Below are 24,131 nucleotides of genomic sequence, written 5' to 3' on the forward strand. Positions count from 1 at the left end.
GGGCTTGAAAGGTGAGGCCTAGACTACATTGTGGAAAAGATCGGGATTACGGCTACCTCTCCCCCTCTCTCTGCCCCGTACCCTGTGCTCAGCCGTGTGGGAATGCTGATTGGGAGAGTCTGCCTCTCTGCCGGGCTCAGAAGGCTTCTTCCCGTTTGGGCAATTCCGTTTGTGTCTTACTTCGTGGAGGAGGAATGAGGGCGCCCAGAGGTTTTCTGACGTGAAATAACTAATGACAGAGCATCTGGAGGAGCTGGTTTCTCGGTGGAAGGAGCCAAAAAGCCAGCATTCCTAAGGTCTCTTTGAGAGCTGCCAGACACTCTGCCGTCATAGGCCTAAGAATTGGCCCTTGTAACGGCACGGCAACACTTGGAATCCTAGGACACTGTGGAAGGGCGACTCGCAAACTGGATGGAAGAAGCTTCCAAGCCCAGTGTTCTTTCATGTACCAAAGAGAACGCAAGTGTCTGACGCTGGTAGCATTGTTGCTGGAGAGCACTGGCCTCCTTGTGGGCCTGTCGGCTACTTTCCTGTTTCCGACCCTCTCAGGAAACTCTTCCAGAATACCGTTGGAACCTGCTTAGAGAGCGAAGCTGCGAAGTGGATGCACAGAACATTAACCTAGATACCAGCCCAGGGTCCCTAGCATCCATTTTTCTCTGGAGGGTACTTACCCCACACAGGGATTCAAGCAGCGCGTTTGCCTTGTACAACTTACACAGGAAAATGGGATGAGACGTTGGGTCACTCTGCTTGTGCTCACACTACATGCCCCGGAGAAGTTATGACGCAGCAGATGTCCACCCCCTTTCTCTACACATGTGGACCCCAAAGAGGCGCTGGGTAGTGGGTGTTCTCAGGCCAAGAGCAGTCCTTGTTCTGGGCTGCACATGCTTTGTGGTTCACAGGTTGTCTGACCCTGCTCCTTTGGGAGAATTTCAGAGCTGACGCTATCCCTGGGCTGCCCAAGCAAAGAGGCATAGAGGCCTTTCACCCTGAAGGCCATGGGCTTGTTTCCCATGGAGAATGTGTACGTCGCCCCTCCCGGGCTGGAGGCGTGTAAGTTGACACCATGTATTCTGCCCACGGAAAATCCAAGTAGGTGTACTCGATTTGGGCTGCCTGGTGAAACAGTGTGCAGTCGCCAGCACCCGGAGTACTTTTCCTCTAGTTTGATTCCTAGCTAGGTAAACCCGGACTTCGGAGGCTAGGTGGCAGCAAACGTGTTAAGCTTGTGGGGAAACCCTTTGACCAATGGGCCATATGCTTGTGCGTGTGGCCGGAGTTAGGCAGGAACTCTCCCACTCAGGGTTTTTACCTTACGATAAGCTGTCACTTTTGGCTGAAGCAGCGGGCGTGTCTGTATCACAGCCTGGGAAGCAGGGCCTGAGGGGAGGCGGCCAACTGACTAGCCTCCATTATAGGCAGCTGAGAAAATGGGGCAATTCTTATGGAACCCGCTTACAACGAAATGTTTCTCTTCAGAAGAGGGGATTTTGCTACCACACGTCAGCAGCTCCTCTCCCTCAGAGTGCTGTTCCTGTGTAGACTAGGGAAAACCACCATGGTCTCCAGCTTTTGAACGGCTCTTTTCCCAGTTGGTTTCATCCGTGAAAGAGCCAGAAGGGCTGATCTCAAGCAATCGGCCTGCACAACCTGAGTCCTTGGGGTCAGGCAGTCCTGAGTCATTGTGCCACCAAAAGAATGAAAGCAAAGTTGCCTGCCACAGGAAAGCACAGCGAGGCCTGGTGCTTTCTCTCGGAAATTGAAGTGGGCTTGAAAGGTGAGGCTTATACTACATTGTGGAAAAGCTCGTGGTTACGGCTATCTTTCTCCCTCTCTCTGTCCCGTCCCATGGGCTCAGCCGTGTGGGAATGCTGAGTGGGAGAGACCGCCTGTGTGTCGGGCTCAGAAGTCTTCTTCGCTTTAGGGCAATTACGTTTCTGTCTTACTTCGTGGAGGAGGAATGAGGGCGCCCAGAGATTTTCTGACATGAAATAACTAAGGACAGAGCATCTGGAGGAGCTGGAAGGAGCCGAAAAGCCAGCATTCCGAAGGTGTCTGTGAGAGCTGCCAGACACTCTGCCGTCATAGGCCTAAGAATCTTTGTGACGGCATGGCAACACTTGGAATCCTAGGACACTGTGGAAGGGCGACTCGCAAACTGGGTGGAAGAAGGTTCCAAGCCCAGTGTTCTTTCATGTACCAAAGAGAACGCAAGTGTCTGAGGCTGGGAGCACATTGTTGCTGGAGAGCACTGCATCCTCGTGGGCCTGTGGGCTACTTGCCTGTTTCCGACCCTCTCAGGAAACTCTTCCAAAACGCCGTCGGGGCCCGCTTAGAGAGCGAAGCTGCGAAGTGGATGCTCGGAATATTAACCTATTTACTGGCCCCGGGTCCCAAGCATCCATCCTTCTCTGGAGGGTACGTACCCCACCAAGGGATTCAAGCAGGGAGTATGCCTTGTACAACTTACACAGGAAACTGGGTTGAGATGAAGGGCCACGCTGCTTGTGCTCACACTACGTGCGCCAGAGAAGTTATGACGTAGCAGATATCAACCCCCTTTCTTTACACATGTGGACCCCAAAGAAGTGCTGGGCCGTGGGTGTTCTCAGGCCAAGAGCAGTCCTTGTTCTGGCCTTCACCTGCTCTGTGGATCAAAGGTTCTTTGACTCTGCTCCTTTGGAAGCCTTTCAGAGCTGACCCTATGCCTTGGTTGCTGAAGCACAGAGGCATAGAGGCCTTTCACCCTGAAGGCATGGGCTTGTTTCCCATGGCAAGAGTCTATGTCGCCCCTCCCCGGCTGGAAGCGTGTAAGTTGACACCATTTTTTCTGCCCATGGAAAATACAAGAAGGTGTACTCGGTTTGGGCTGCCTGGTAAAACAGTTTGCAGTCGCCAGCACCCTGAGTACTATTCCTCAAGTTTGATTATTCCTAGCTAGGTAAACCCGGACTTCGGAGGCTAGATGGGAGCAAACGTGTTAAGCTTGTGGAGAAAGCCTTTGACCAATGGCAAAATGCTCGTGCTTGTGGCGGGGATTAGGCAGGAACTCTCCCACTCAAGGTTTTTACTTACGATAAGCTTTCCTTTTAGGCTGAACCAGGCGACGTGTGTGTATCACATCCTGGGAAGCAGGGCCTGAGGGGAAACCGCCACCTGACTGGCCTCCATTATAGGCAGCTGACAAAACGGTCCCAAGCTTACGGAACCCACTTACCACGAAATGTTTCTCTTCAGAAGAGGAGATTTTGCTACCACGCGTCAGCAGCTCCTCTCCCTCAGAGTGCTGTTCTTGTTTAGACTAGGGAAAACCACCACGATTTCCAGGATTTGAACGGCTCTTTTCCCAGTTGGTTTCATCCGAGAAAGAGCCAGAAGGGCTGATCTCAGGCAATCGGCCTGCACACCGTGAGTCCTTGGGGTAGGGCAGTCCTGAGTCAATGTGTCTCCTAAAGAACGAAAGCAAAGTTTCCTGCCACAGGAAAGCACAGAGAGGCCTGGTGCTTTCTCTAGGAAATTCAAGTGGGCTTGAAAGGTGAGGCCTAGACTACATTGTGGAAAAGATCGGGATTACGGCTACCTCTCCCCCTCTCTCTGCCCCGTACCCTGTGCTCAGCCGTGTGGGAATGCTGATTGGGAGAGTCTGCCTCTCTGCCGGGCTCAGAAGGCTTCTTCCCGTTTGGGCAATTCCGTTTGTGTCTTACTTCGTGGAGGAGGAATGAGGGCGCCCAGAGGTTTTCTGACGTGAAATAACTAATGACAGAGCATCTGGAGGAGCTGGTTTCTCGGTGGAAGGAGCCAAAAAGCCAGCATTCCTAAGGTCTCTTTGAGAGCTGCCAGACACTCTGCCGTCATAGGCCTAAGAATTGGCCCTTGTAACGGCACGGCAACACTTGGAATCCTAGGACACTGTGGAAGGGCGACTCGCAAACTGGATGGAAGAAGCTTCCAAGCCCAGTGTTCTTTCATGTACCAAAGAGAACGCAAGTGTCTGACGCTGGTAGCATTGTTGCTGGAGAGCACTGGCCTCCTTGTGGGCCTGTCGGCTACTTTCCTGTTTCCGACCCTCTCAGGAAACTCTTCGAGAATACCGTTGGAACCTGCTTAGAGAGCGAAGCTGCGAAGTGGATGCACAGAACATTAACCTAGATACCAGCCCAGGGTCCCTAGCATCCATTTTTCTCTGGAGGGTACTTACCCCACACAGGGATTCAAGCAGCGCGTTTGCCTTGTACAACTTACACAGGAAAATGGGATGAGACGTTGGGTCACTCTGCTTGTGCTCACACTACGTGCCCCGGAGAAGTTATGACGCAGCAGATGTCCACCCCCTTTCTCTACACATGTGGACCCCAAAGAGGCGCTGGGTAGTGGGTGTTCTCAGGCCAAGAGCAGTCCTTGTTCTGGGCTGCACATGCTTTGTGGTTCACAGGTTGTCTGACCCTGCTCCTTTGGGAGACTTTCAGAGCTGACGCTATCCCTGGGCTGCCCAAGCAAAGAGGCATAGAGGCCTTTCACCCTGAAGGCCATGGGCTTGTTTCCCATGGAGAATGTGTACGTCGCCCCTCCCGGGCTGGAGGCGTGTAAGTTGACACCATGTATTCTGCCCACGGAAAATCCAAGTAGGTGTACTCGATTTGGGCTGCCTGGTGAAACAGTGTGCAGTCGCCAGCACCCGGAGTACTTTTCCTCTAGTTTGATTCCTAGCTAGGTAAACCCGGACTTCGGAGGCTAGGTGGCAGCAAACGTGTTAAGCTTGTGGGGAAACCCTTTGACCAATGGGCCATATGCTTGTGCGTGTGGCCGGAGTTAGGCAGGAACTCTCCCACTCAGGGTTTTTACCTTACCATAAGCTGTCCCTTTTGGCTGAAGCAGCGGGCGTGTCTGTATCACAGCCTGGGAAGCAGGGCCTGAGGGGAGGCTGCCAACTGACTAGCCTCCATTATAGGCAGCTGAGAAAATGGGGCAATTCTTATGGAACCCGCTTACAACGAAATGTTTCTCTTCAGAAGAGGGGATTTTGCTACCACACGTCAGCAGCTCCTCTCCCTCAGAGTGCTGTTCCTGTGTAGACTAGGGAAAACCACCATGGTCTCCAGCTTTTGAACGGCTCTTTTCCCAGTTGGTTTCATCCGTGAAAGAGCCAGAAGGGCTGATCTCAAGCAATCGGCCTGCACAACCTGAGTCCTTGGGGTCAGGCAGTCCTGAGTCATTGTGCCACCAAAAGAATGAAAGCAAAGTTGCCTGCCACAGGAAAGCACAGCGAGGCCTGGTGCTTTCTCTCGGAAATTGAAGTGGGCTTGAAAGGTGAGGCTTATACTACATTGTGGAAAAGCTCGTGGTTACGGCTATCTTTCTCCCTCTCTCTGTCCCGTCCCATGGGCTCAGCCGTGTGGGAATGCTGAGTGGGAGAGACCGCCTGTGTGTCGGGCTCAGAAGTCTTCTTCGCTTTAGGGCAATTACGTTTCTGTCTTACTTCGTGGAGGAGGAATGAGGGCGCCCAGAGATTTTCTGACATGAAATAACTAAGGACAGAGCATCTGGAGGAGCTGGAAGGAGCCGAAAAGCCAGCATTCCGAAGGTGTCTGTGAGAGCTGCCAGACACTCTGCCGTCATAGGCCTAAGAATCTTTGTGACGGCATGGCAACACTTGGAATCCTAGGACACTGTGGAAGGGCGACTCGCAAACTGGGTGGAAGAAGGTTCCAAGCCCAGTGTTCTTTCATGTACCAAAGAGAACGCAAGTGTCTGAGGCTGGTAGCACATTGTTGCTGGAGAGCACTGCATCCTCGTGGGCCTGTCGGCTACTTGCCTGTTTCCGACCCTCTCAGGAAACTCTTCCAAAACGCCGTTGGGGCCCGCTTAGAGAGCGAAGCTGCGAAGTGGATGCTCGGAATATTAACCTATTTACTGGCCCCGGGTCCCAAGCATCCATCCTTCTCTGGAGGGTACGTACCCCACCAAGGGATTCAAGCAGGGAGTATGCCTTGTACAACTTACACAGGAAACTGGGTTGAGATGAAGGGCCACGCTGCTTGTGCTCACACTACGTGCGCCAGAGAAGTTATGACGTAGCAGATATCAACCCCCTTTCTTTACACATGTGGACCCCAAAGAAGTGCTGGGCCGTGGGTGTTCTCAGGCCAAGAGCAGTCCTTGTTCTGGCCTTCACCTGCTCTGTGGATCAAAGGTTCTTTGACTCTGCTCCTTTGGAAGCCTTTCAGAGCTGACCCTATGCCTTGGCTGCTGAAGCACAGAGGCATAGAGGCCTTTCACCCTGAAGGCATGGGCTTGTTTCCCATGGAAAGAGTCTATGTCGCCCCTCCCCGGCTGGAAGCGTGTAAGTTGACACCATTTTTTCTGCCCATGGAAAATACAAGAAGGTGTACTCGGTTTGGGCTGCCTGGTAAAACAGTTTGCAGTCGCCAGCACCCTGAGTACTATTCCTCAAGTTTGATTATTCCTAGCTAGGTAAACCCGGACTTCGGAGGCTAGATGGGAGCAAACGTGTTAAGCTTGTGGAGAAAGCCTTTGACCAATGGCAAAATGCTCGTGCTTGTGGCGGGGATTAGGCAGGAACTCTCCCACTCAAGGTTTTTACTTACGATAAGCTTTCCTTTTAGGCTGAACCAGGCGACGTGTGTGTATCACATCCTGGGAAGCAGGGCCTGAGGGGAAACTGCCACCTGACTGGCCTCCATTATAGGCAGCTGACAAAACGGTCCCAAGCTTACGGAACCCACTTACCACGAAATGTTTCTCTTCAGAAGAGGAGATTTTGCTACCACGCGTCAGCAGCTCCTCTCCCTCAGAGTGCTGTTCTTGTTTAGACTAGGGAAAACCACCACGATTTCCAGGATTTGAACGGCTCTTTTCCCAGTTGGTTTCATCCGAGAAAGAGCCAGAAGGGCTGATCTCAGGCAATCGGCCTGCACACCGTGAGTCCTTGGGGTAGGGCAGTCCTGAGTCAATGTGTCTCCTAAAGAACGAAAGCAAAGTTTCCTGCCACAGGAAAGCACAGAGAGGCCTGGTGCTTTCTCTAGGAAATTCAAGTGGGCTTGAAAGGTGAGGCCTAGACTACATTGTGGAAAAGATCGGGATTACGGCTACCTCTCCCCCTCTCTCTGCCCCGTACCCTGTGCTCAGCCGTGTGGGAATGCTGATTGGGAGAGTCTGCCTCTCTGCCGGGCTCAGAAGGCTTCTTCCCGTTTGGGCAATTCCGTTTGTGTCTTACTTCGTGGAGGAGGAATGAGGGCGCCCAGAGGTTTTCTGACGTGAAATAACTAATGACAGAGCATCTGGAGGAGCTGGTTTCTCGGTGGAAGGAGCCAAAAAGCCAGCATTCCTAAGGTCTCTTTGAGAGCTGCCAGACACTCTGCCGTCATAGGCCTAAGAATTGGCCCTTGTAACGGCACGGCAACACTTGGAATCCTAGGACACTGTGGAAGGGCGACTCGCAAACTGGATGGAAGAAGCTTCCAAGCCCAGTGTTCTTTCATGTACCAAAGAGAACGCAAGTGTCTGACGCTGGTAGCATTGTTGCTGGAGAGCACTGGCCTCCTTGTGGGCCTGTCGGCTACTTTCCTGTTTCCGACCCTCTCAGGAAACTCTTCCAGAATACCGTTGGAACCTGCTTAGAGAGCGAAGCTGCGAAGTGGATGCACAGAACATTAACCTAGATACCAGCCCAGGGTCCCTAGCATCCATTTTTCTCTGGAGGGTACTTACCCCACACAGGGATTCAAGCAGCGCGTTTGCCTTGTACAACTTACACAGGAAAATGGGATGAGACGTTGGGTCACTCTGCTTGTGCTCACACTACGTGCCCCGGAGAAGTTATGACGCAGCAGATGTCCACCCCCTTTCTCTACACATGTGGACCCCAAAGAGGCGCTGGGTAGTGGGTGTTCTCAGGCCAAGAGCAGTCCTTGTTCTGGGCTGCACATGCTTTGTGGTTCACAGGTTGTCTGACCCTGCTCCTTTGGGAGACTTTCAGAGCTGACGCTATCCCTGGGCTGCCCAAGCAAAGAGGCATAGAGGCCTTTCACCCTGAAGGCCATGGGCTTGTTTCCCATGGAGAATGTGTACGTCGCCCCTCCCGGGCTGGAGGCGTGTAAGTTGACACCATGTATTCTGCCCACGGAAAATCCAAGTAGGTGTACTCGATTTGGGCTGCCTGGTGAAACAGTGTGCAGTCGCCAGCACCCGGAGTACTTTTCCTCTAGTTTGATTCCTAGCTAGGTAAACCCGGACTTCGGAGGCTAGGTGGCAGCAAACGTGTTAAGCTTGTGGGGAAACCCTTTGACCAATGGGCCATATGCTTGTGCGTGTGGCCGGAGTTAGGCAGGAACTCTCCCACTCAGGGTTTTTACCTTACGATAAGCTGTCCCTTTTGGCTGAAGCAGCGGGCGTGTCTGTATCACAGCCTGGGAAGCAGGGCCTGAGGGGAGGCGGCCAACTGACTAGCCTCCATTATAGGCAGCTGAGAAAATGGGGCAATTCTTATGGAACCCGCTTACAACGAAATGTTTCTCTTCAGAAGAGGGGATTTTGCTACCACACGTCAGCAGCTCCTCTCCCTCAGAGTGCTGTTCCTGTGTAGACTAGGGAAAACCACCATGGTCTCCAGCTTTTGAACGGCTCTTTTCCCAGTTGGTTTCATCCGTGAAAGAGCCAGAAGGGCTGATCTCAAGCAATCGGCCTGCACAACCTGAGTCCTTGGGGTCAGGCAGTCCTGAGTCATTGTGCCACCAAAAGAATGAAAGCAAAGTTGCCTGCCACAGGAAAGCACAGCGAGGCCTGGTGCTTTCTCTCGGAAATTGAAGTGGGCTTGAAAGGTGAGGCTTATACTACATTGTGGAAAAGCTCGTGGTTACGGCTATCTTTCTCCCTCTCTCTGTCCCGTCCCATGGGCTCAGCCGTGTGGGAATGCTGAGTGGGAGAGACCGCCTGTGTGTCGGGCTCAGAAGTCTTCTTCGCTTTAGGGCAATTACGTTTCTGTCTTACTTCGTGGAGGAGGAATGAGGGCGCCCAGAGATTTTCTGACATGAAATAACTAAGGACAGAGCATCTGGAGGAGCTGGAAGGAGCCGAAAAGCCAGCATTCCGAAGGTGTCTGTGAGAGCTGCCAGACACTCTGCCGTCATAGGCCTAAGAATCTTTGTGACGGCATGGCAACACTTGGAATCCTAGGACACTGTGGAAGGGCGACTCGCAAACTGGGTGGAAGAAGGTTCCAAGCCCAGTGTTCTTTCATGTACCAAAGAGAACGCAAGTGTCTGAGGCTGGTAGCACATTGTTGCTGGAGAGCACTGCATCCTCGTGGGCCTGTGGGCTACTTGCCTGTTTCCGACCCTCTCAGGAAACTCTTCCAAAACGCCGTCGGGGCCCGCTTAGAGAGCGAAGCTGCGAAGTGGATGCTCGGAATATTAACCTATTTACTGGCCCCGGGTCCCAAGCATCCATCCTTCTCTGGAGGGTACGTACCCCACCAAGGGATTCAAGCAGGGAGTATGCCTTGTACAACTTACACAGGAAACTGGGTTGAGATGAAGGGCCACGCTGCTTGTGCTCACACTACGTGCGCCAGAGAAGTTATGATGTAGCAGATATCAACCCACTTTCTTTACACATGTGGACCCCAAAGAAGTGCTGGGCCGTGGGTGTTCTCAGGCCAAGAGCAGTCCTTGTTCTGGCCTTCACCTGCTCTGTGGATCAAAGGTTCTTTGACTCTGCTCCTTTGGAAGCCTTTCAGAGCTGACCCTATGCCTTGGTTGCTGAAGCACAGAGGCATAGAGGCCTTTCACCCTGAAGGCATGGGCTTGTTTCCCATGGCAAGAGTCTATGTCGCCCCTCCCCGGCTGGAAGCGTGTAAGTTGACACCATTTTTTCTGCCCATGGAAAATACAAGAAGGTGTACTCGGTTTGGGCTGCCTGGTAAAACAGTTTGCAGTCGCCAGCACCCTGAGTACTATTCCTCAAGTTTGATTATTCCTAGCTAGGTAAACCCGGACTTCGGAGGCTAGATGGGAGCAAACGTGTTAAGCTTGTGGAGAAAGCCTTTGACCAATGGCAAAATGCTCGTGCTTGTGGCGGGGATTAGGCAGGAACTCTCCCACTCAAGGTTTTTACTTACGATAAGCTTTCCTTTTAGGCTGAACCAGGCGACGTGTGTGTATCACATCCTGGGAAGCAGGGCCTGAGGGGAAACCGCCACCTGACTGGCCTCCATTATAGGCAGCTGACAAAACGGTCCCAAGCTTACGGAACCCACTTACCACGAAATGTTTCTCTTCAGAAGAGGAGATTTTGCTACCACGCGTCAGCAGCTCCTCTCCCTCAGAGTGCTGTTCTTGTTTAGACTAGGGAAAACCACCACGATTTCCAGGATTTGAACGGCTCTTTTCCCAGTTGGTTTCATCCGAGAAAGAGCCAGAAGGGCTGATCTCAGGCAATCGGCCTGCACACCGTGAGTCCTTGGGGTAGGGCAGTCCTGAGTCAATGTGTCTCCTAAAGAACGAAAGCAAAGTTTCCTGCCACAGGAAAGCACAGAGAGGCCTGGTGCTTTCTCTAGGAAATTCAAGTGGGCTTGAAAGGTGAGGCCTAGACTACATTGTGGAAAAGATCGGGATTACGGCTACCTCTCCCCCTCTCTCTGCCCCGTACCCTGTGCTCAGCCGTGTGGGAATGCTGATTGGGAGAGTCTGCCTCTCTGCCGGGCTCAGAAGGCTTCTTCCCGTTTGGGCAATTCCGTTTGTGTCTTACTTCGTGGAGGAGGAATGAGGGCGCCCAGAGGTTTTCTGACGTGAAATAACTAATGACAGAGCATCTGGAGGAGCTGGTTTCTCGGTGGAAGGAGCCAAAAAGCCAGCATTCCTAAGGTCTCTTTGAGAGCTGCCAGACACTCTGCCGTCATAGGCCTAAGAATTGGCCCTTGTAACGGCACGGCAACACTTGGAATCCTAGGACACTGTGGAAGGGCGACTCACAAACTGGATGGAAGAAGCTTCCAAGCCCAGTGTTCTTTCATGTACCAAAGAGAACGCAAGTGTCTGACGCTGGTAGCATTGTTGCTGGAGAGCACTGGCCTCCTTGTGGGCCTGTCGGCTACTTTCCTGTTTCCGACCCTCTCAGGAAACTCTTCCAGAATACCGTTGGAACCTGCTTAGAGAGCGAAGCTGCGAAGTGGATGCACAGAACATTAACCTAGATACCAGCCCAGGGTCCCTAGCATCCATTTTTCTCTGGAGGGTACTTACCCCACACAGGGATTCAAGCAGCGCGTTTGCCTTGTACAACTTACACAGGAAAATGGGATGAGACGTTGGGTCACTCTGCTTGTGCTCACACTACGTGCCCCGGAGAAGTTATGACGCAGCAGATGTCCACCCCCTTTCTCTACACATGTGGACCCCAAAGAGGCGCTGGGTAGTGGGTGTTCTCAGGCCAAGAGCAGTCCTTGTTCTGGGCTGCACATGCTTTGTGGTTCACAGGTTGTCTGACCCTGCTCCTTTGGGAGACTTTCAGAGCTGACGCTATCCCTGGGCTGCCCAAGCAAAGAGGCATAGAGGCCTTTCACCCTGAAGGCCATGGGCTTGTTTCCCATGGAGAATGTGTACGTCGCCCCTCCCGGGCTGGAGGCGTGTAAGTTGACACCATGTATTCTGCCCACGGAAAATCCAAGTAGGTGTACTCGATTTGGGCTGCCTGGTGAAACAGTGTGCAGTCGCCAGCACCCGGAGTACTTTTCCTCTAGTTTGATTCCTAGCTAGGTAAACCCGGACTTCGGAGGCTAGGTGGCAGCAAACGTGTTAAGCTTGTGGGGAAACCCTTTGACCAATGGGCCATATGCTTGTGCGTGTGGCCGGAGTTAGGCAGGAACTCTCCCACTCAGGGTTTTTACCTTACGATAAGCTGTCCCTTTTGGCTGAAGCAGCGGGCGTGTCTGTATCACAGCCTGGGAAGCAGGGCCTGAGGGGAGGCGGCCAACTGACTAGCCTCCATTATAGGCAGCTGAGAAAATGGGGCAATTCTTATGGAACCCGCTTACAACGAAATGTTTCTCTTCAGAAGAGGGGATTTTGCTACCACACGTCAGCAGCTCCTCTCCCTCAGAGTGCTGTTCCTGTGTAGACTAGGGAAAACCACCATGGTCTCCAGCTTTTGAACGGCTCTTTTCCCAGTTGGTTTCATCCGTGAAAGAGCCAGAAGGGCTGATCTCAAGCAATCGGCCTGCACAACCTGAGTCCTTGGGGTCAGGCAGTCCTGAGTCATTGTGCCACCAAAAGAATGAAAGCAAAGTTGCCTGCCACAGGAAAGCACAGCGAGGCCTGGTGCTTTCTCTCGGAAATTGAAGTGGGCTTGAAAGGTGAGGCTTATACTACATTGTGGAAAAGCTCGTGGTTACGGCTATCTTTCTCCCTCTCTCTGTCCCGTCCCATGGGCTCAGCCGTGTGGGAATGCTGAGTGGGAGAGACCGCCTGTGTGTCGGGCTCAGAAGTCTTCTTCGCTTTAGGGCAATTATGTTTCTGTCTTACTTCGTGGAGGAGGAATGAGGGCGCCCAGAGATTTTCTGACATGAAATAACTAAGGACAGAGCATCTGGAGGAGCTGGAAGGAGCCGAAAAGCCAGCATTCCGAAGGTGTCTGTGAGAGCTGCCAGACACTCTGCCGTCATAGGCCTAAGAATCTTTGTGACGGCATGGCAACACTTGGAATCCTAGGACACTGTGGAAGGGCGACTCGCAAACTGGGTGGAAGAAGGTTCCAAGCCCAGTGTTCTTTCATGTACCAAAGAGAACGCAAGTGTCTGAGGCTGGTAGCACATTGTTGCTGGAGAGCACTGCATCCTCGTGGGCCTGTCGGCTACTTGCCTGTTTCCGACCCTCTCAGGAAACTCTTCCAAAACGCCGTTGGGGCCCGCTTAGAGAGCGAAGCTGCGAAGTGGATGCTCGGAATATTAACCTATTTACTGGCCCCGGGTCCCAAGCATCCATCCTTCTCTGGAGGGTACGTACCCCACCAAGGGATTCAAGCAGGGAGTATGCCTTGTACAACTTACACAGGAAACTGGGTTGAGATGAAGGGCCACGCTGCTTGTGCTCACACTACGTGCGCCAGAGAAGTTATGACGTAGCAGATATCAACCCCCTTTCTTTACACATGTGGACCCCAAAGAAGTGCTGGGCCGTGGGTGTTCTCAGGCCAAGAGCAGTCCTTGTTCTGGCCTTCACCTGCTCTGTGGATCAAAGGTTCTTTGACTCTGCTCCTTTGGAAGCCTTTCAGAGCTGACCCTATGCCTTGGCTGCTGAAGCACAGAGGCATAGAGGCCTTTCACCCTGAAGGCATGGGCTTGTTTCCCATGGCAAGAGTCTATGTCGCCCCTCCCCGGCTGGAAGCGTGTAAGTTGACACCATTTTTTCTGCCCATGGAAAATACAAGAAGGTGTACTCGGTTTGGGCTGCCTGGTAAAACAGTTTGCAGTCGCCAGCACCCTGAGTACTATTCCTCAAGTTTGATTATTCCTAGCTAGGTAAACCCGGACTTCGGAGGCTAGATGGGAGCAAACGTGTTAAGCTTGTGGAGAAAGCCTTTGACCAATGGCAAAATGCTCGTGCTTGTGGCGGGGATTAGGCAGGAACTCTCCCACTCAAGGTTTTTACTTACGATAAGCTTTCCTTTTAGGCTGAACCAGGCGACGTGTGTGTATCACATCCTGGGAAGCAGGGCCTGAGGGGAAACCGCCACCTGACTGGCCTCCATTATAGGCAGCTGACAAAACGGTCCCAAGCTTACGGAACCCACTTACCACGAAATGTTTCTCTTCAGAAGAGGAGATTTTGCTACCACGCGTCAGCAGCTCCTCTCCCTCAGAGTGCTGTTCTTGTTTAGACTAGGGAAAACCACCACGATTTCCAGGTTTTGAACGGCTCTTTTCCCAGTTGGTTTCATCCGAGAAAGAGCCAGAAGGGCTGATCTCAGGCAATCGGCCTGCACACCGTGAGTCCTTGGGGTAGGGCAGTCCTGAGTCAATGTGTCTCCTAAAGAACGAAAGCAAAGTTTCCTGCCACAGGAAAGCACAGAGAGGCCTGGTGCTTTCTCTAGGAAATTCAAGTGGGCTTGAAAGGTGAGGCCTAGACTACATTGTGGAAAAGATCGGGATTACGGCTACCTCTCCCCCTCTCTCTGCCCCGTACCCTGTGCTCAGCCGTGTGGGAATGCTGATTGGGAGAGTCTGCCTCTCTGCCGGGCTCAGAAGGCTTCTTCCCGTTTGGGCAATTCCGTTTGTGTCTTACTTCGTGGAGGAGGAATGAGGGCGCCCAGAGGTTTTCTGACGTGAAATAACTAATGACAGAGCATCTGGAGGAGCTGGTTTCTCGGTGGAAGGAGCCAAAAAGCCAGCATTCCTAAGGTCTCTTTGAGAGCTGCCAGACACTCTGCCGTCATAGGCCTAAGAATTGGCCCTTGTAACGGCACGGCAACACTTGGAATCCTAGGACACTGTGGAAGGGCGACTCGCAAACTGGATGGAAGAAGCTTCCAAGCCCAGTGTTCTTTCATGTACCAAAGAGAACGCAAGTGTCTGACGCTGGTAGCATTGTTGCTGGAGAGCACTGGCATCCTTGTGGGCCTGTCGGCTACTTTCCTGTTTCCGACCCTCTCAGGAAACTCTTCCAGAATACCGTTGGAACCTGCTTAGAGAGCGAAGCTGCGAAGTGGATGCACAGAACATTAACCTAGATACCAGCCCAGGGTCCCTATCATCCATTTTTCTCTGGAGGGTACTTACCCCACACAGGGATTCAAGCAGCGCGTTTGCCTTGTACAACTTACACAGGAAAATGGGATGAGACGTTGGGTCACTCTGCTTGTGCTCACACTACGTGCCCCGGAGAAGTTATGACGCAGCAGATGTCCACCCCCTTTCTCTACACATGTGGACCCCAAAGAGGCGCTGGGTAGTGGGTGTTCTCAGGCCAAGAGCAGTCCTTGTTCTGGGCTGCACATGCTTTGTGGTTCACAGGTTGTCTGACCCTGCTCCTTTGGGAGACTTTCAGAGCTGACGCTATCCCTGGGCTGCCCAAGCAAAGAGGCATAGAGGCCTTTCACCCTGAAGGCCATGGGCTTGTTTCCCATGGAGAATGTGTACGTCGCCCCTCCCGGGCTGGAGGCGTGTAAGTTGACACCATGTATTCTGCCCACGGAAAATCCAAGTAGGTGTACTCGATTTGGGCTGCCTGGTGAAACAGTGTGCAGTCGCCAGCACCCGGAGTACTTTTCCTCTAGTTTGATTCCTAGCTAGGTAAACCCGGACTTCGGAGGCTAGGTGGCAGCAAACGTGTTAAGCTTGTGGGGAAACCCTTTGACCAATGGGCCATATGCTTGTGCGTGTGGCCGGAGTTAGGCAGGAACTCTCCCACTCAGGGTTTTTACCTTACGATAAGCTGTCCCTTTTGGCTGAAGCAGCGGGCGTGTCTGTATCACAGCCTGGGAAGCAGGGCCTGAGGGGAGGCTGCCAACTGACTAGCCTCCATTATAGGCAGCTGAGAAAATGGGGCAATTCTTATGGAACCCGCTTACAACGAAATGTTTCTCTTCAGAAGAGGGGATTTTGCTACCACACGTCAGCAGCTCCTCTCCCTCAGAGTGCTGTTCCTGTGTAGACTAGGGAAAACCACCATGGTCTCCAGCTTTTGAACGGCTCTTTTCCCAGTTGGTTTCATCCGTGAAAGAGCCAGAAGGGCTGATCTCAAGCAATCGGCCTGCACAACCTGAGTCCTTGGGGTCAGGCAGTCCTGAGTCATTGTGCCACCAAAAGAATGAAAGCAAAGTTGCCTGCCACAGGAAATCACAGCGAGGCCTGGTGCTTTCTCTCGGAAATTGAAGTGGGCTTGAAAGGTGAGGCTTATACTACATTGTGGAAAAGCTCGTGGTTACGGCTATCTTTCTCCCTCTCTCTGTCCCGTCCCATGGGCTCAGCCGTGTGGGAATGCTGAGTGGGAGAGACCGCCTGTGTGTCGGGCTCAGAAGTCTTCTTCGCTTTAGGGCAATTACGTTTCTGTCTTACTTCGTGGAGGAGGAATGAGGGCGCCCAGAGATTTTCTGACATGAAATAACTAAGGACAGAGCATCTGGAGGAGCTGGAAGGAGCCGAAAAGCCAGCATTCCGAAGGTGTCTGTGAGAGCTGCCAGACACTCTGCCGTCATAGGCCTAAGAATCTTTGTGACGGCATGGCAACACTTGGAATCCTAGGACACTGTGGAAGGGCGACTCGCAAACTGGGTGGAAGAAGGTTCCAAGCCCAGTGTTCTTTCATGTACCAAAGAGAACGCAAGTGTCTGAGGCTGGGAGCATTGTTGCTGGAGAGCACTGCATCCTCGTGGGCCTGTGGGCTACTTGCCTGTTTCCGACCCTCTCAGGAAACTCTTCCAAAACGCCGTCGGGGCCCGCTTAGAGAGCGAAGCTGCGAAGTGGATGCTCGGAATATTAACCTATTTACTGGCCCCGGGTCCCAAGCATCCATCCTTCTCTGGAGGGTACGTACCCCACCAAGGGATTCAAGCAGGGAGTATGCCTTGTACAACTTACACAGGAAACTGGGTTGAGATGAAGGGCCACGCTGCTTGTGCTCACACTACGTGCGCCAGAGAAGTTATGACGTAGCAGATATCAACCCCCTTTCTTTACACATGTGGACCCCAAAGAAGTGCTGGGCCGTGGGTGTTCTCAGGCCAAGAGCAGTCCTTGTTCTGGCCTTCACCTGCTCTGTGGATCAAAGGTTCTTTGACTCTGCTCCTTTGGAAGCCTTTCAGAGCTGACCCTATGCCTTGGCTGCTGAAGCACAGAGGCATAGAGGCCTTTCACCCTGAAGGCATGGGCTTGTTTCCCATGGAAAGAGTCTATGTCGCCCCTCCCCGGCTGGAAGCGTGTAAGTTGACACCATTTTTTCTGCCCATGGAAAATACAAGAAGGTGTACTCGGTTTGGGCTGCCTGGTAAAAGAGTTTGCAGTCGCCAGCACCCTGAGTACTATTCCTCAAGTTTGATTATTCCTAGCTAGGTAAACCCGGACTTCGGAGGCTAGATGGGAGCAAAGGTGTTAAGCTTGTGGAGAAAGCCTTTGACCAATGGCAAAATGCTCGTGCTTGTGGCGGGGATTAGGCAGGAACTCTCCCACTCAAGGTTTTTACTTACGATAAGCTTTCCTTTTAGGCTGAACCAGGCGACGTGTGTGTATCACATCCTGGGAAGCAGGGCCTGAGGGGAAACTGCCACCTGACCGGCCTCCATGATAGGCAGCTGACAAAACGGTCCCAAGCTTACGGAACCCACTTACCACGAAATGTTTCTCTTCAGAAGAGGAGATTTTGCTACCAGGCGTCAGCAGCTCCTCTCCCTCAGAGTGCTGTTCTTGTTTAGACTAGGGAAAACCACCACGAGTTCCAGGTTTTGAACGGCTCTTTTCCCAGTTGGTTTCATCCGAGAAAGAGCCAGAAGGGCTGATCTCAGGCAATCGGCCTGCACACCGTGAGTCCTTGGGGTAGGGCAGTCCTGAGTCAATGTGTCTCCTAAAGAACGAAAGCAAAGTTTCCTGCCACAGGAAAGCACAGAGAGGCCTGGTGCTTTCTCTAGGAAATTCAAGTGGGCTTGAAAGGTGAGGCCTAGACTACATTGTGGAAAAGATCGGGATTACGGCTACCTCTCCCCCTCTCACTGCCCCGTACCCTGTGCTCAGCCGTGTGGGAATGCTGATTGCGAGAGTCTGCCTCTCTGCCGGGCTCAGAAGGCTTCTTCCCGTTTGGGCAATTCCGTTTGTGTCTTACTTCGTGGAGGAGGAATGAGGGCGCCCAGAGGTTTTCTGACGTGAAATAACTAATGACAGAGCATCTGGAGGAGCTGGTTTCTCGGTGGAAGGAGCCAAAAAGCCAGCATTCCTAAGGTCTCTTTGAGAGCTGCCAGACACTCTGCCGTCATAGGCCTAAGAATTGGCCCTTGTAACGGCACGGCAACACTTGGAATCCTAGGACACTGTGGAAGGGCGACTCGCAAACTGGATGGAAGAAGCTTCCAAGCCCAGTGTTCTTTCATGTACCAAAGAGAACGCAAGTGTCTGACGCTGGTAGCATTGTTGCTGGAGAGCACTGGCATCCTTGTGGGCCTGTCGGCTACTTTCCTGTTTCCGACCCTCTCAGGAAACTCTTCCAGAATACCGTTGGAACCTGCTTAGAGAGCGAAGCTGCGAAGTGGATGCACAGAACATTAACCTAGATACCAGCCCAGGGTCCCTAGCATCCATTTTTCTCTGGAGGGTACTTACCCCACACAGGGATTCAAGCAGCGCGTTTGCCTTGTACAACTTACACAGGAAAATGGGATGAGACGTTGGGTCACTCTGCTTGTGCTCACACTACGTGCCCCGGAGAAGTTATGACGCAGCAGATGTCCACCCCCTTTCTCTACACATGTGGACCCCAAAGAGGCGCTGGGTAGTGGGTGTTCTCAGGCCAAGAGCAGTCCTTGTTCTGGGCTGCACATGCTTTGTGGTTCACAGGTTGTCTGACCCTGCTCCTTTGGGAGACTTTCAGAGCTGACGCTATCCCTGGGCTGCCCAAGCAAAGAGGCATAGAGGCCTTTCACCCTGAAGGCCATGGGCTTGTTTCCCATGGAGAATGTGTACGTCGCCCCTCCCGGGCTGGAGGCGTGTAAGTTGACACCATGTATTCTGCCCACGGAAAATCCAAGTAGGTGTACTCGATTTGGGCTGCCTGGTGAAACAGTGTGCAGTCGCCAGCACCCGGAGTACTTTTCCTCTAGTTTGATTCCTAGCTAGGTAAACCCGGACTTCGGAGGCTAGGTGGCAGCAAACGTGTTAAGCTTGTGGGGAAACCCTTTGACCAATGGGCCATATGCTTGTGCGTGTGGCCGGAGTTAGGCAGGAACTCTCCCACTCAGGGTTTTTACCTTACGATAAGCTGTCCCTTTTGGTTGAAGCAGCGGGCGTGTCTGTATCACAGCCTGGGAAGCAGGGCCTGAGGGGAGGCTGCCAACTGACTAGCCTCCATTATAGGCAGCTGAGAAAATGGGGCAATTCTTATGGAACCCGCTTACAACGAAATGTTTCTCTTCAGAAGAGGGGATTTTGCTACCACACTTCAGCAGCTCCTCTCCCTCAGAGTGCTGTTCCTGTGTAGACTAGGGAAAACCACCATGGTCTCCAGCTTTTGAACGGCTCTTTTCCCAGTTGGTTTCATCCGTGAAAGAGCCAGAAGGGCTGATCTCAAGCAATCGGCCTGCACAACCTGAGTCCTTGGGGTCAGGCAGTCCTGAGTCATTGTGCCACCAAAAGAATGAAAGCAAAGTTGCCTGCCACAGGAAATCACAGCGAGGCCTGGTGCTTTCTCTCGGAAATTGAAGTGGGCTTGAAAGGTGAGGCTTATACTACATTGTGGAAAAGCTCGTGGTTACGGCTATCTTTCTCCCTCTCTCTGTCCCGTCCCATGGGCTCAGCCGTGTGGGAATGCTGAGTGGGAGAGACCGCCTGTGTGTCGGGCTCAGAAGTCTTCTTCGCTTTAGGGCAATTACGTTTCTGTCTTACTTCGTGGAGGAGGAATGAGGGCGCCCAGAGATTTTCTGACATGAAATAACTAAGGACAGAGCATCTGGAGGAGCTGGAAGGAGCCGAAAAGCCAGCATTCCGAAGGTGTCTGTGAGAGCTGCCAGACACTCTGCCGTCATAGGCCTAAGAATCTTTGTGACGGCATGGCAACACTTGGAATCCTAGGACACTGTGGAAGGGCGACTCGCAAACTGGGTGGAAGAAGGTTCCAAGCCCAGTGTTCTTTCATGTACCAAAGAGAACGCAAGTGTCTGAGGCTGGGAGCATTGTTGCTGGAGAGCACTGCATCCTCGTGGGCCTGTGGGCTACTTGCCTGTTTCCGACCCTCTCAGGAAACTCTTCCAAAACGCCGTCGGGGCCCGCTTAGAGAGCGAAGCTGCGAAGTGGATGCTCGGAATATTAACCTATTTACTGGCCCCGGGTCCCAAGCATCCATCCTTCTCTGGAGGGTACGTACCCCACCAAGGGATTCAAGCAGGGAGTATGCCTTGTACAACTTACACAGGAAACTGGGTTGAGATGAAGGGCCACGCTGCTTGTGCTCACACTACGTGCGCCAGAGAAGTTATGACGTAGCAGATATCAACCCCCTTTCTTTACACATGTGGACCCCAAAGAAGTGCTGGGCCGTGGGTGTTCTCAGGCCAAGAGCAGTCCTTGTTCTGGCCTTCACCTGCTCTGTGGATCAAAGGTTCTTTGACTCTGCTCCTTTGGAAGCCTTTCAGAGCTGACCCTATGCCTTGGCTGCTGAAGCACAGAGGCATAGAGGCCTTTCACCCTGAAGGCATGGGCTTGTTTCCCATGGAAAGAGTCTATGTCGCCCCTCCCCGGCTGGAAGCGTGTAAGTTGACACCATTTTTTCTGCCCATGGAAAATACAAGAAGGTGTACTCGGTTTGGGCTGCCTGGTAAAACAGTTTGCAGTCGCCAGCACCCTGAGTACTATTCCTCAAGTTTGATTATTCCTAGCTAGGTAAACCCGGACTTCGGAGGCTAGATGGGAGCAAACGTGTTAAGCTTGTGGAGAAAGCCTTTGACCAATGGCAAAATGCTCGTGCTTGTGGCGGGGATTAGGCAGGAACTCTCCCACTCAAGGTTTTTACTTACGATAAGCTTTCCTTTTAGGCTGAACCAGGCGACGTGTGTGTATCACATCCTGGGAAGCAGGGCCTGAGGGGAAACTGCCACCTGACCGGCCTCCATGATAGGCAGCTGACAAAACGGTCCCAAGCTTACGGAACCCACTTACCACGAAATGTTTCTCTTCAGAAGAGGAGATTTTGCTACCAGGCGTCAGCAGCTCCTCTCCCTCAGAGTGCTGTTCTTGTTTAGACTAGGGAAAACCACCACGAGTTCCAGGTTTTGAACGGCTCTTTTCCCAGTTGGTTTCATCCGAGAAAGAGCCAGAAGGGCTGATCTCAGGCAATCGGCCTGCACACCGTGAGTCCTTGGGGTAGGGCAGTCCTGAGTCAATGTGTCTCCTAAAGAACGAAAGCAAAGTTTCCTGCCACAGGAAAGCACAGAGAGGCCTGGTGCTTTCTCTAGGAAATTCAAGTGGGCTTGAAAGGTGAGGCCTAGACTACATTGTGGAAAAGATCGGGATTACGGCTACCTCTCCCCCTCTCACTGCCCCGTACCCTGTGCTCAGCCGTGTGGGAATGCTGATTGCGAGAGTCTGCCTCTCTGCCGGGCTCAGAAGGCTTCTTCCCGTTTGGGCAATTCCGTTTGTGTCTTACTTCGTGGAGGAGGAATGAGGGCGCCCAGAGGTTTTCTGACGTGAAATAACTAATGACAGAGCATCTGGAGGAGCTGGTTTCTCGGTGGAAGGAGCCAAAAAGCCAGCATTCCTAAGGTCTCTTTGAGAGCTGCCAGACACTCTGCCGTCATAGGCCTAAGAATTGGCCCTTGTAACGGCACGGCAACACTTGGAATCCTAGGACACTGTGGAAGGGCGACTCGCAAACTGGATGGAAGAAGCTTCCAAGCCCAGTGTTCTTTCATGTACCAAAGAGAACGCAAGTGTCTGACGCTGGTAGCATTGTTGCTGGAGAGCACTGGCATCCTTGTGGGCCTGTCGGCTACTTTCCTGTTTCCGACCCTCTCAGGAAACTCTTCCAGAATACCGTTGGAACCTGCTTAGAGAGCGAAGCTGCGAAGTGGATGCACAGAACATTAACCTAGATACCAGCCCAGGGTCCCTATCATCCATTTTTCTCTGGAGGGTACTTACCCCACACAGGGATTCAAGCAGCGCGTTTGCCTTGTACAACTTACACAGGAAAATGGGATGAGACGTTGGGTCACTCTGCTTGTGCTCACACTACGTGCCCCGGAGAAGTTATGACGCAGCAGATGTCCACCCCCTTTCTCTACACATGTGGACCCCAAAGAGGCGCTGGGTAGTGGGTGTTCTCAGGCCAAGAGCAGTCCTTGTTCTGGGCTGCACATGCTTTGTGGTTCACAGGTTGTCTGACCCTGCTCCTTTGGGAGACTTTCAGAGCTGACGCTATCCCTGGGCTGCCCAAGCAAAGAGGCATAGAGGCCTTTCACCCTGAAGGCCATGGGCTTGTTTCCCATGGAGAATGTGTACGTCGCCCCTCCCGGGCTGGAGGCGTGTAAGTTGACACCATGTATTCTGCCCACGGAAAATCCAAGTAGGTGTACTCGATTTGGGCTGCCTGGTGAAACAGTGTGCAGTCGCCAGCACCCGGAGTACTTTTCCTCTAGTTTGATTCCTAGCTAGGTAAACCCGGACTTCGGAGGCTAGGTGGCAGCAAACGTGTTAAGCTTGTGGGGAAACCCTTTGACCAATGGGCCATATGCTTGTGCGTGTGGCCGGAGTTAGGCAGGAACTCTCCCACTCAGGGTTTTTACCTTACGATAAGCTGTCCCTTTTGGCTGAAGCAGCGGGCGTGTCTGTATCACAGCCTGGGAAGCAGGGCCTGAGGGGAGGCTGCCAACTGACTAGCCTCCATTATAGGCAGCTGAGAAAATGGGGCAATTCTTATGGAACCCGCTTACAACGAAATGTTTCTCTTCAGAAGAGGGGATTTTGCTACCACACGTCAGCAGCTCCTCTCCCTCAGAGTGCTGTTCCTGTGTAGACTAGGGAAAACCACCATGGTCTCCAGCTTTTGAACGGCTCTTTTCCCAGTTGGTTTCATCCGTGAAAGAGCCAGAAGGGCTGATCTCAAGCAATCGGCCTGCACAACCTGAGTCCTTGGGGTCAGGCAGTCCTGAGTCATTGTGCCACCAAAAGAATGAAAGCAAAGTTGCCTGCCACAGGAAATCACAGCGAGGCCTGGTGCTTTCTCTCGGAAATTGAAGTGGGCTTGAAAGGTGAGGCTTATACTACATTGTGGAAAAGCTCGTGGTTACGGCTATCTTTCTCCCTCTCTCTGTCCCGTCCCATGGGCTCAGCCGTGTGGGAATGCTGAGTGGGAGAGACCGCCTGTGTGTCGGGCTCAGAAGTCTTCTTCGCTTTAGGGCAATTACGTTTCTGTCTTACTTCGTGGAGGAGGAATGAGGGCGCCCAGAGATTTTCTGACATGAAATAACTAAGGACAGAGCATCTGGAGGAGCTGGAAGGAGCCGAAAAGCCAGCATTCCGAAGGTGTCTGTGAGAGCTGCCAGACACTCTGCCGTCATAGGCCTAAGAATCTTTGTGACGGCATGGCAACACTTGGAATCCTAGGACACTGTGGAAGGGCGACTCGCAAACTGGGTGGAAGAAGGTTCCAAGCCCAGTGTTCTTTCATGTACCAAAGAGAACGCAAGTGTCTGAGGCTGGGAGCATTGTTGCTGGAGAGCACTGCATCCTCGTGGGCCTGTGGGCTACTTGCCTGTTTCCGACCCTCTCAGGAAACTCTTCCAAAACGCCGTCGGGGCCCGCTTAGAGAGCGAAGCTGCGAAGTGGATGCTCGGAATATTAACCTATTTACTGGCCCCGGGTCCCAAGCATCCATCCTTCTCTGGAGGGTACGTACCCCACCAAGGGATTCAAGCAGGGAGTATGCCTTGTACAACTTACACAGGAAACTGGGTTGAGATGAAGGGCCACGCTGCTTGTGCTCACACTACGTGCGCCAGAGAAGTTATGACGTAGCAGATATCAACCCCCTTTCTTTACACATGTGGACCCCAAAGAAGTGCTGGGCCGTGGGTGTTCTCAGGCCAAGAGCAGTCCTTGTTCTGGCCTTCACCTGCTCTGTGGATCAAAGGTTCTTTGACTCTGCTCCTTTGGAAGCCTTTCAGAGCTGACCCTATGCCTTGGCTGCTGAAGCACAGAGGCATAGAGGCCTTTCACCCTGAAGGCATGGGCTTGTTTCCCATGGAAAGAGTCTATGTCGCCCCTCCCCGGCTGGAAGCGTGTAAGTTGACACCATTTTTTCTGCCCATGGAAAATACAAGAAGGTGTACTCGGTTTGGGCTGCCTGGTAAAACAGTTTGCAGTCGCCAGCACCCTGAGTACTATTCCTCAAGTTTGATTATTCCTAGCTAGGTAAACCCGG

The sequence above is a fragment of the Eschrichtius robustus genome, chromosome 14, assembly GCF_028021215.1.
Source record: "Eschrichtius robustus isolate mEscRob2 chromosome 14, mEscRob2.pri, whole genome shotgun sequence".
In the NCBI taxonomy this organism is placed as follows: domain Eukaryota; kingdom Metazoa; phylum Chordata; class Mammalia; order Artiodactyla; family Eschrichtiidae; genus Eschrichtius; species Eschrichtius robustus.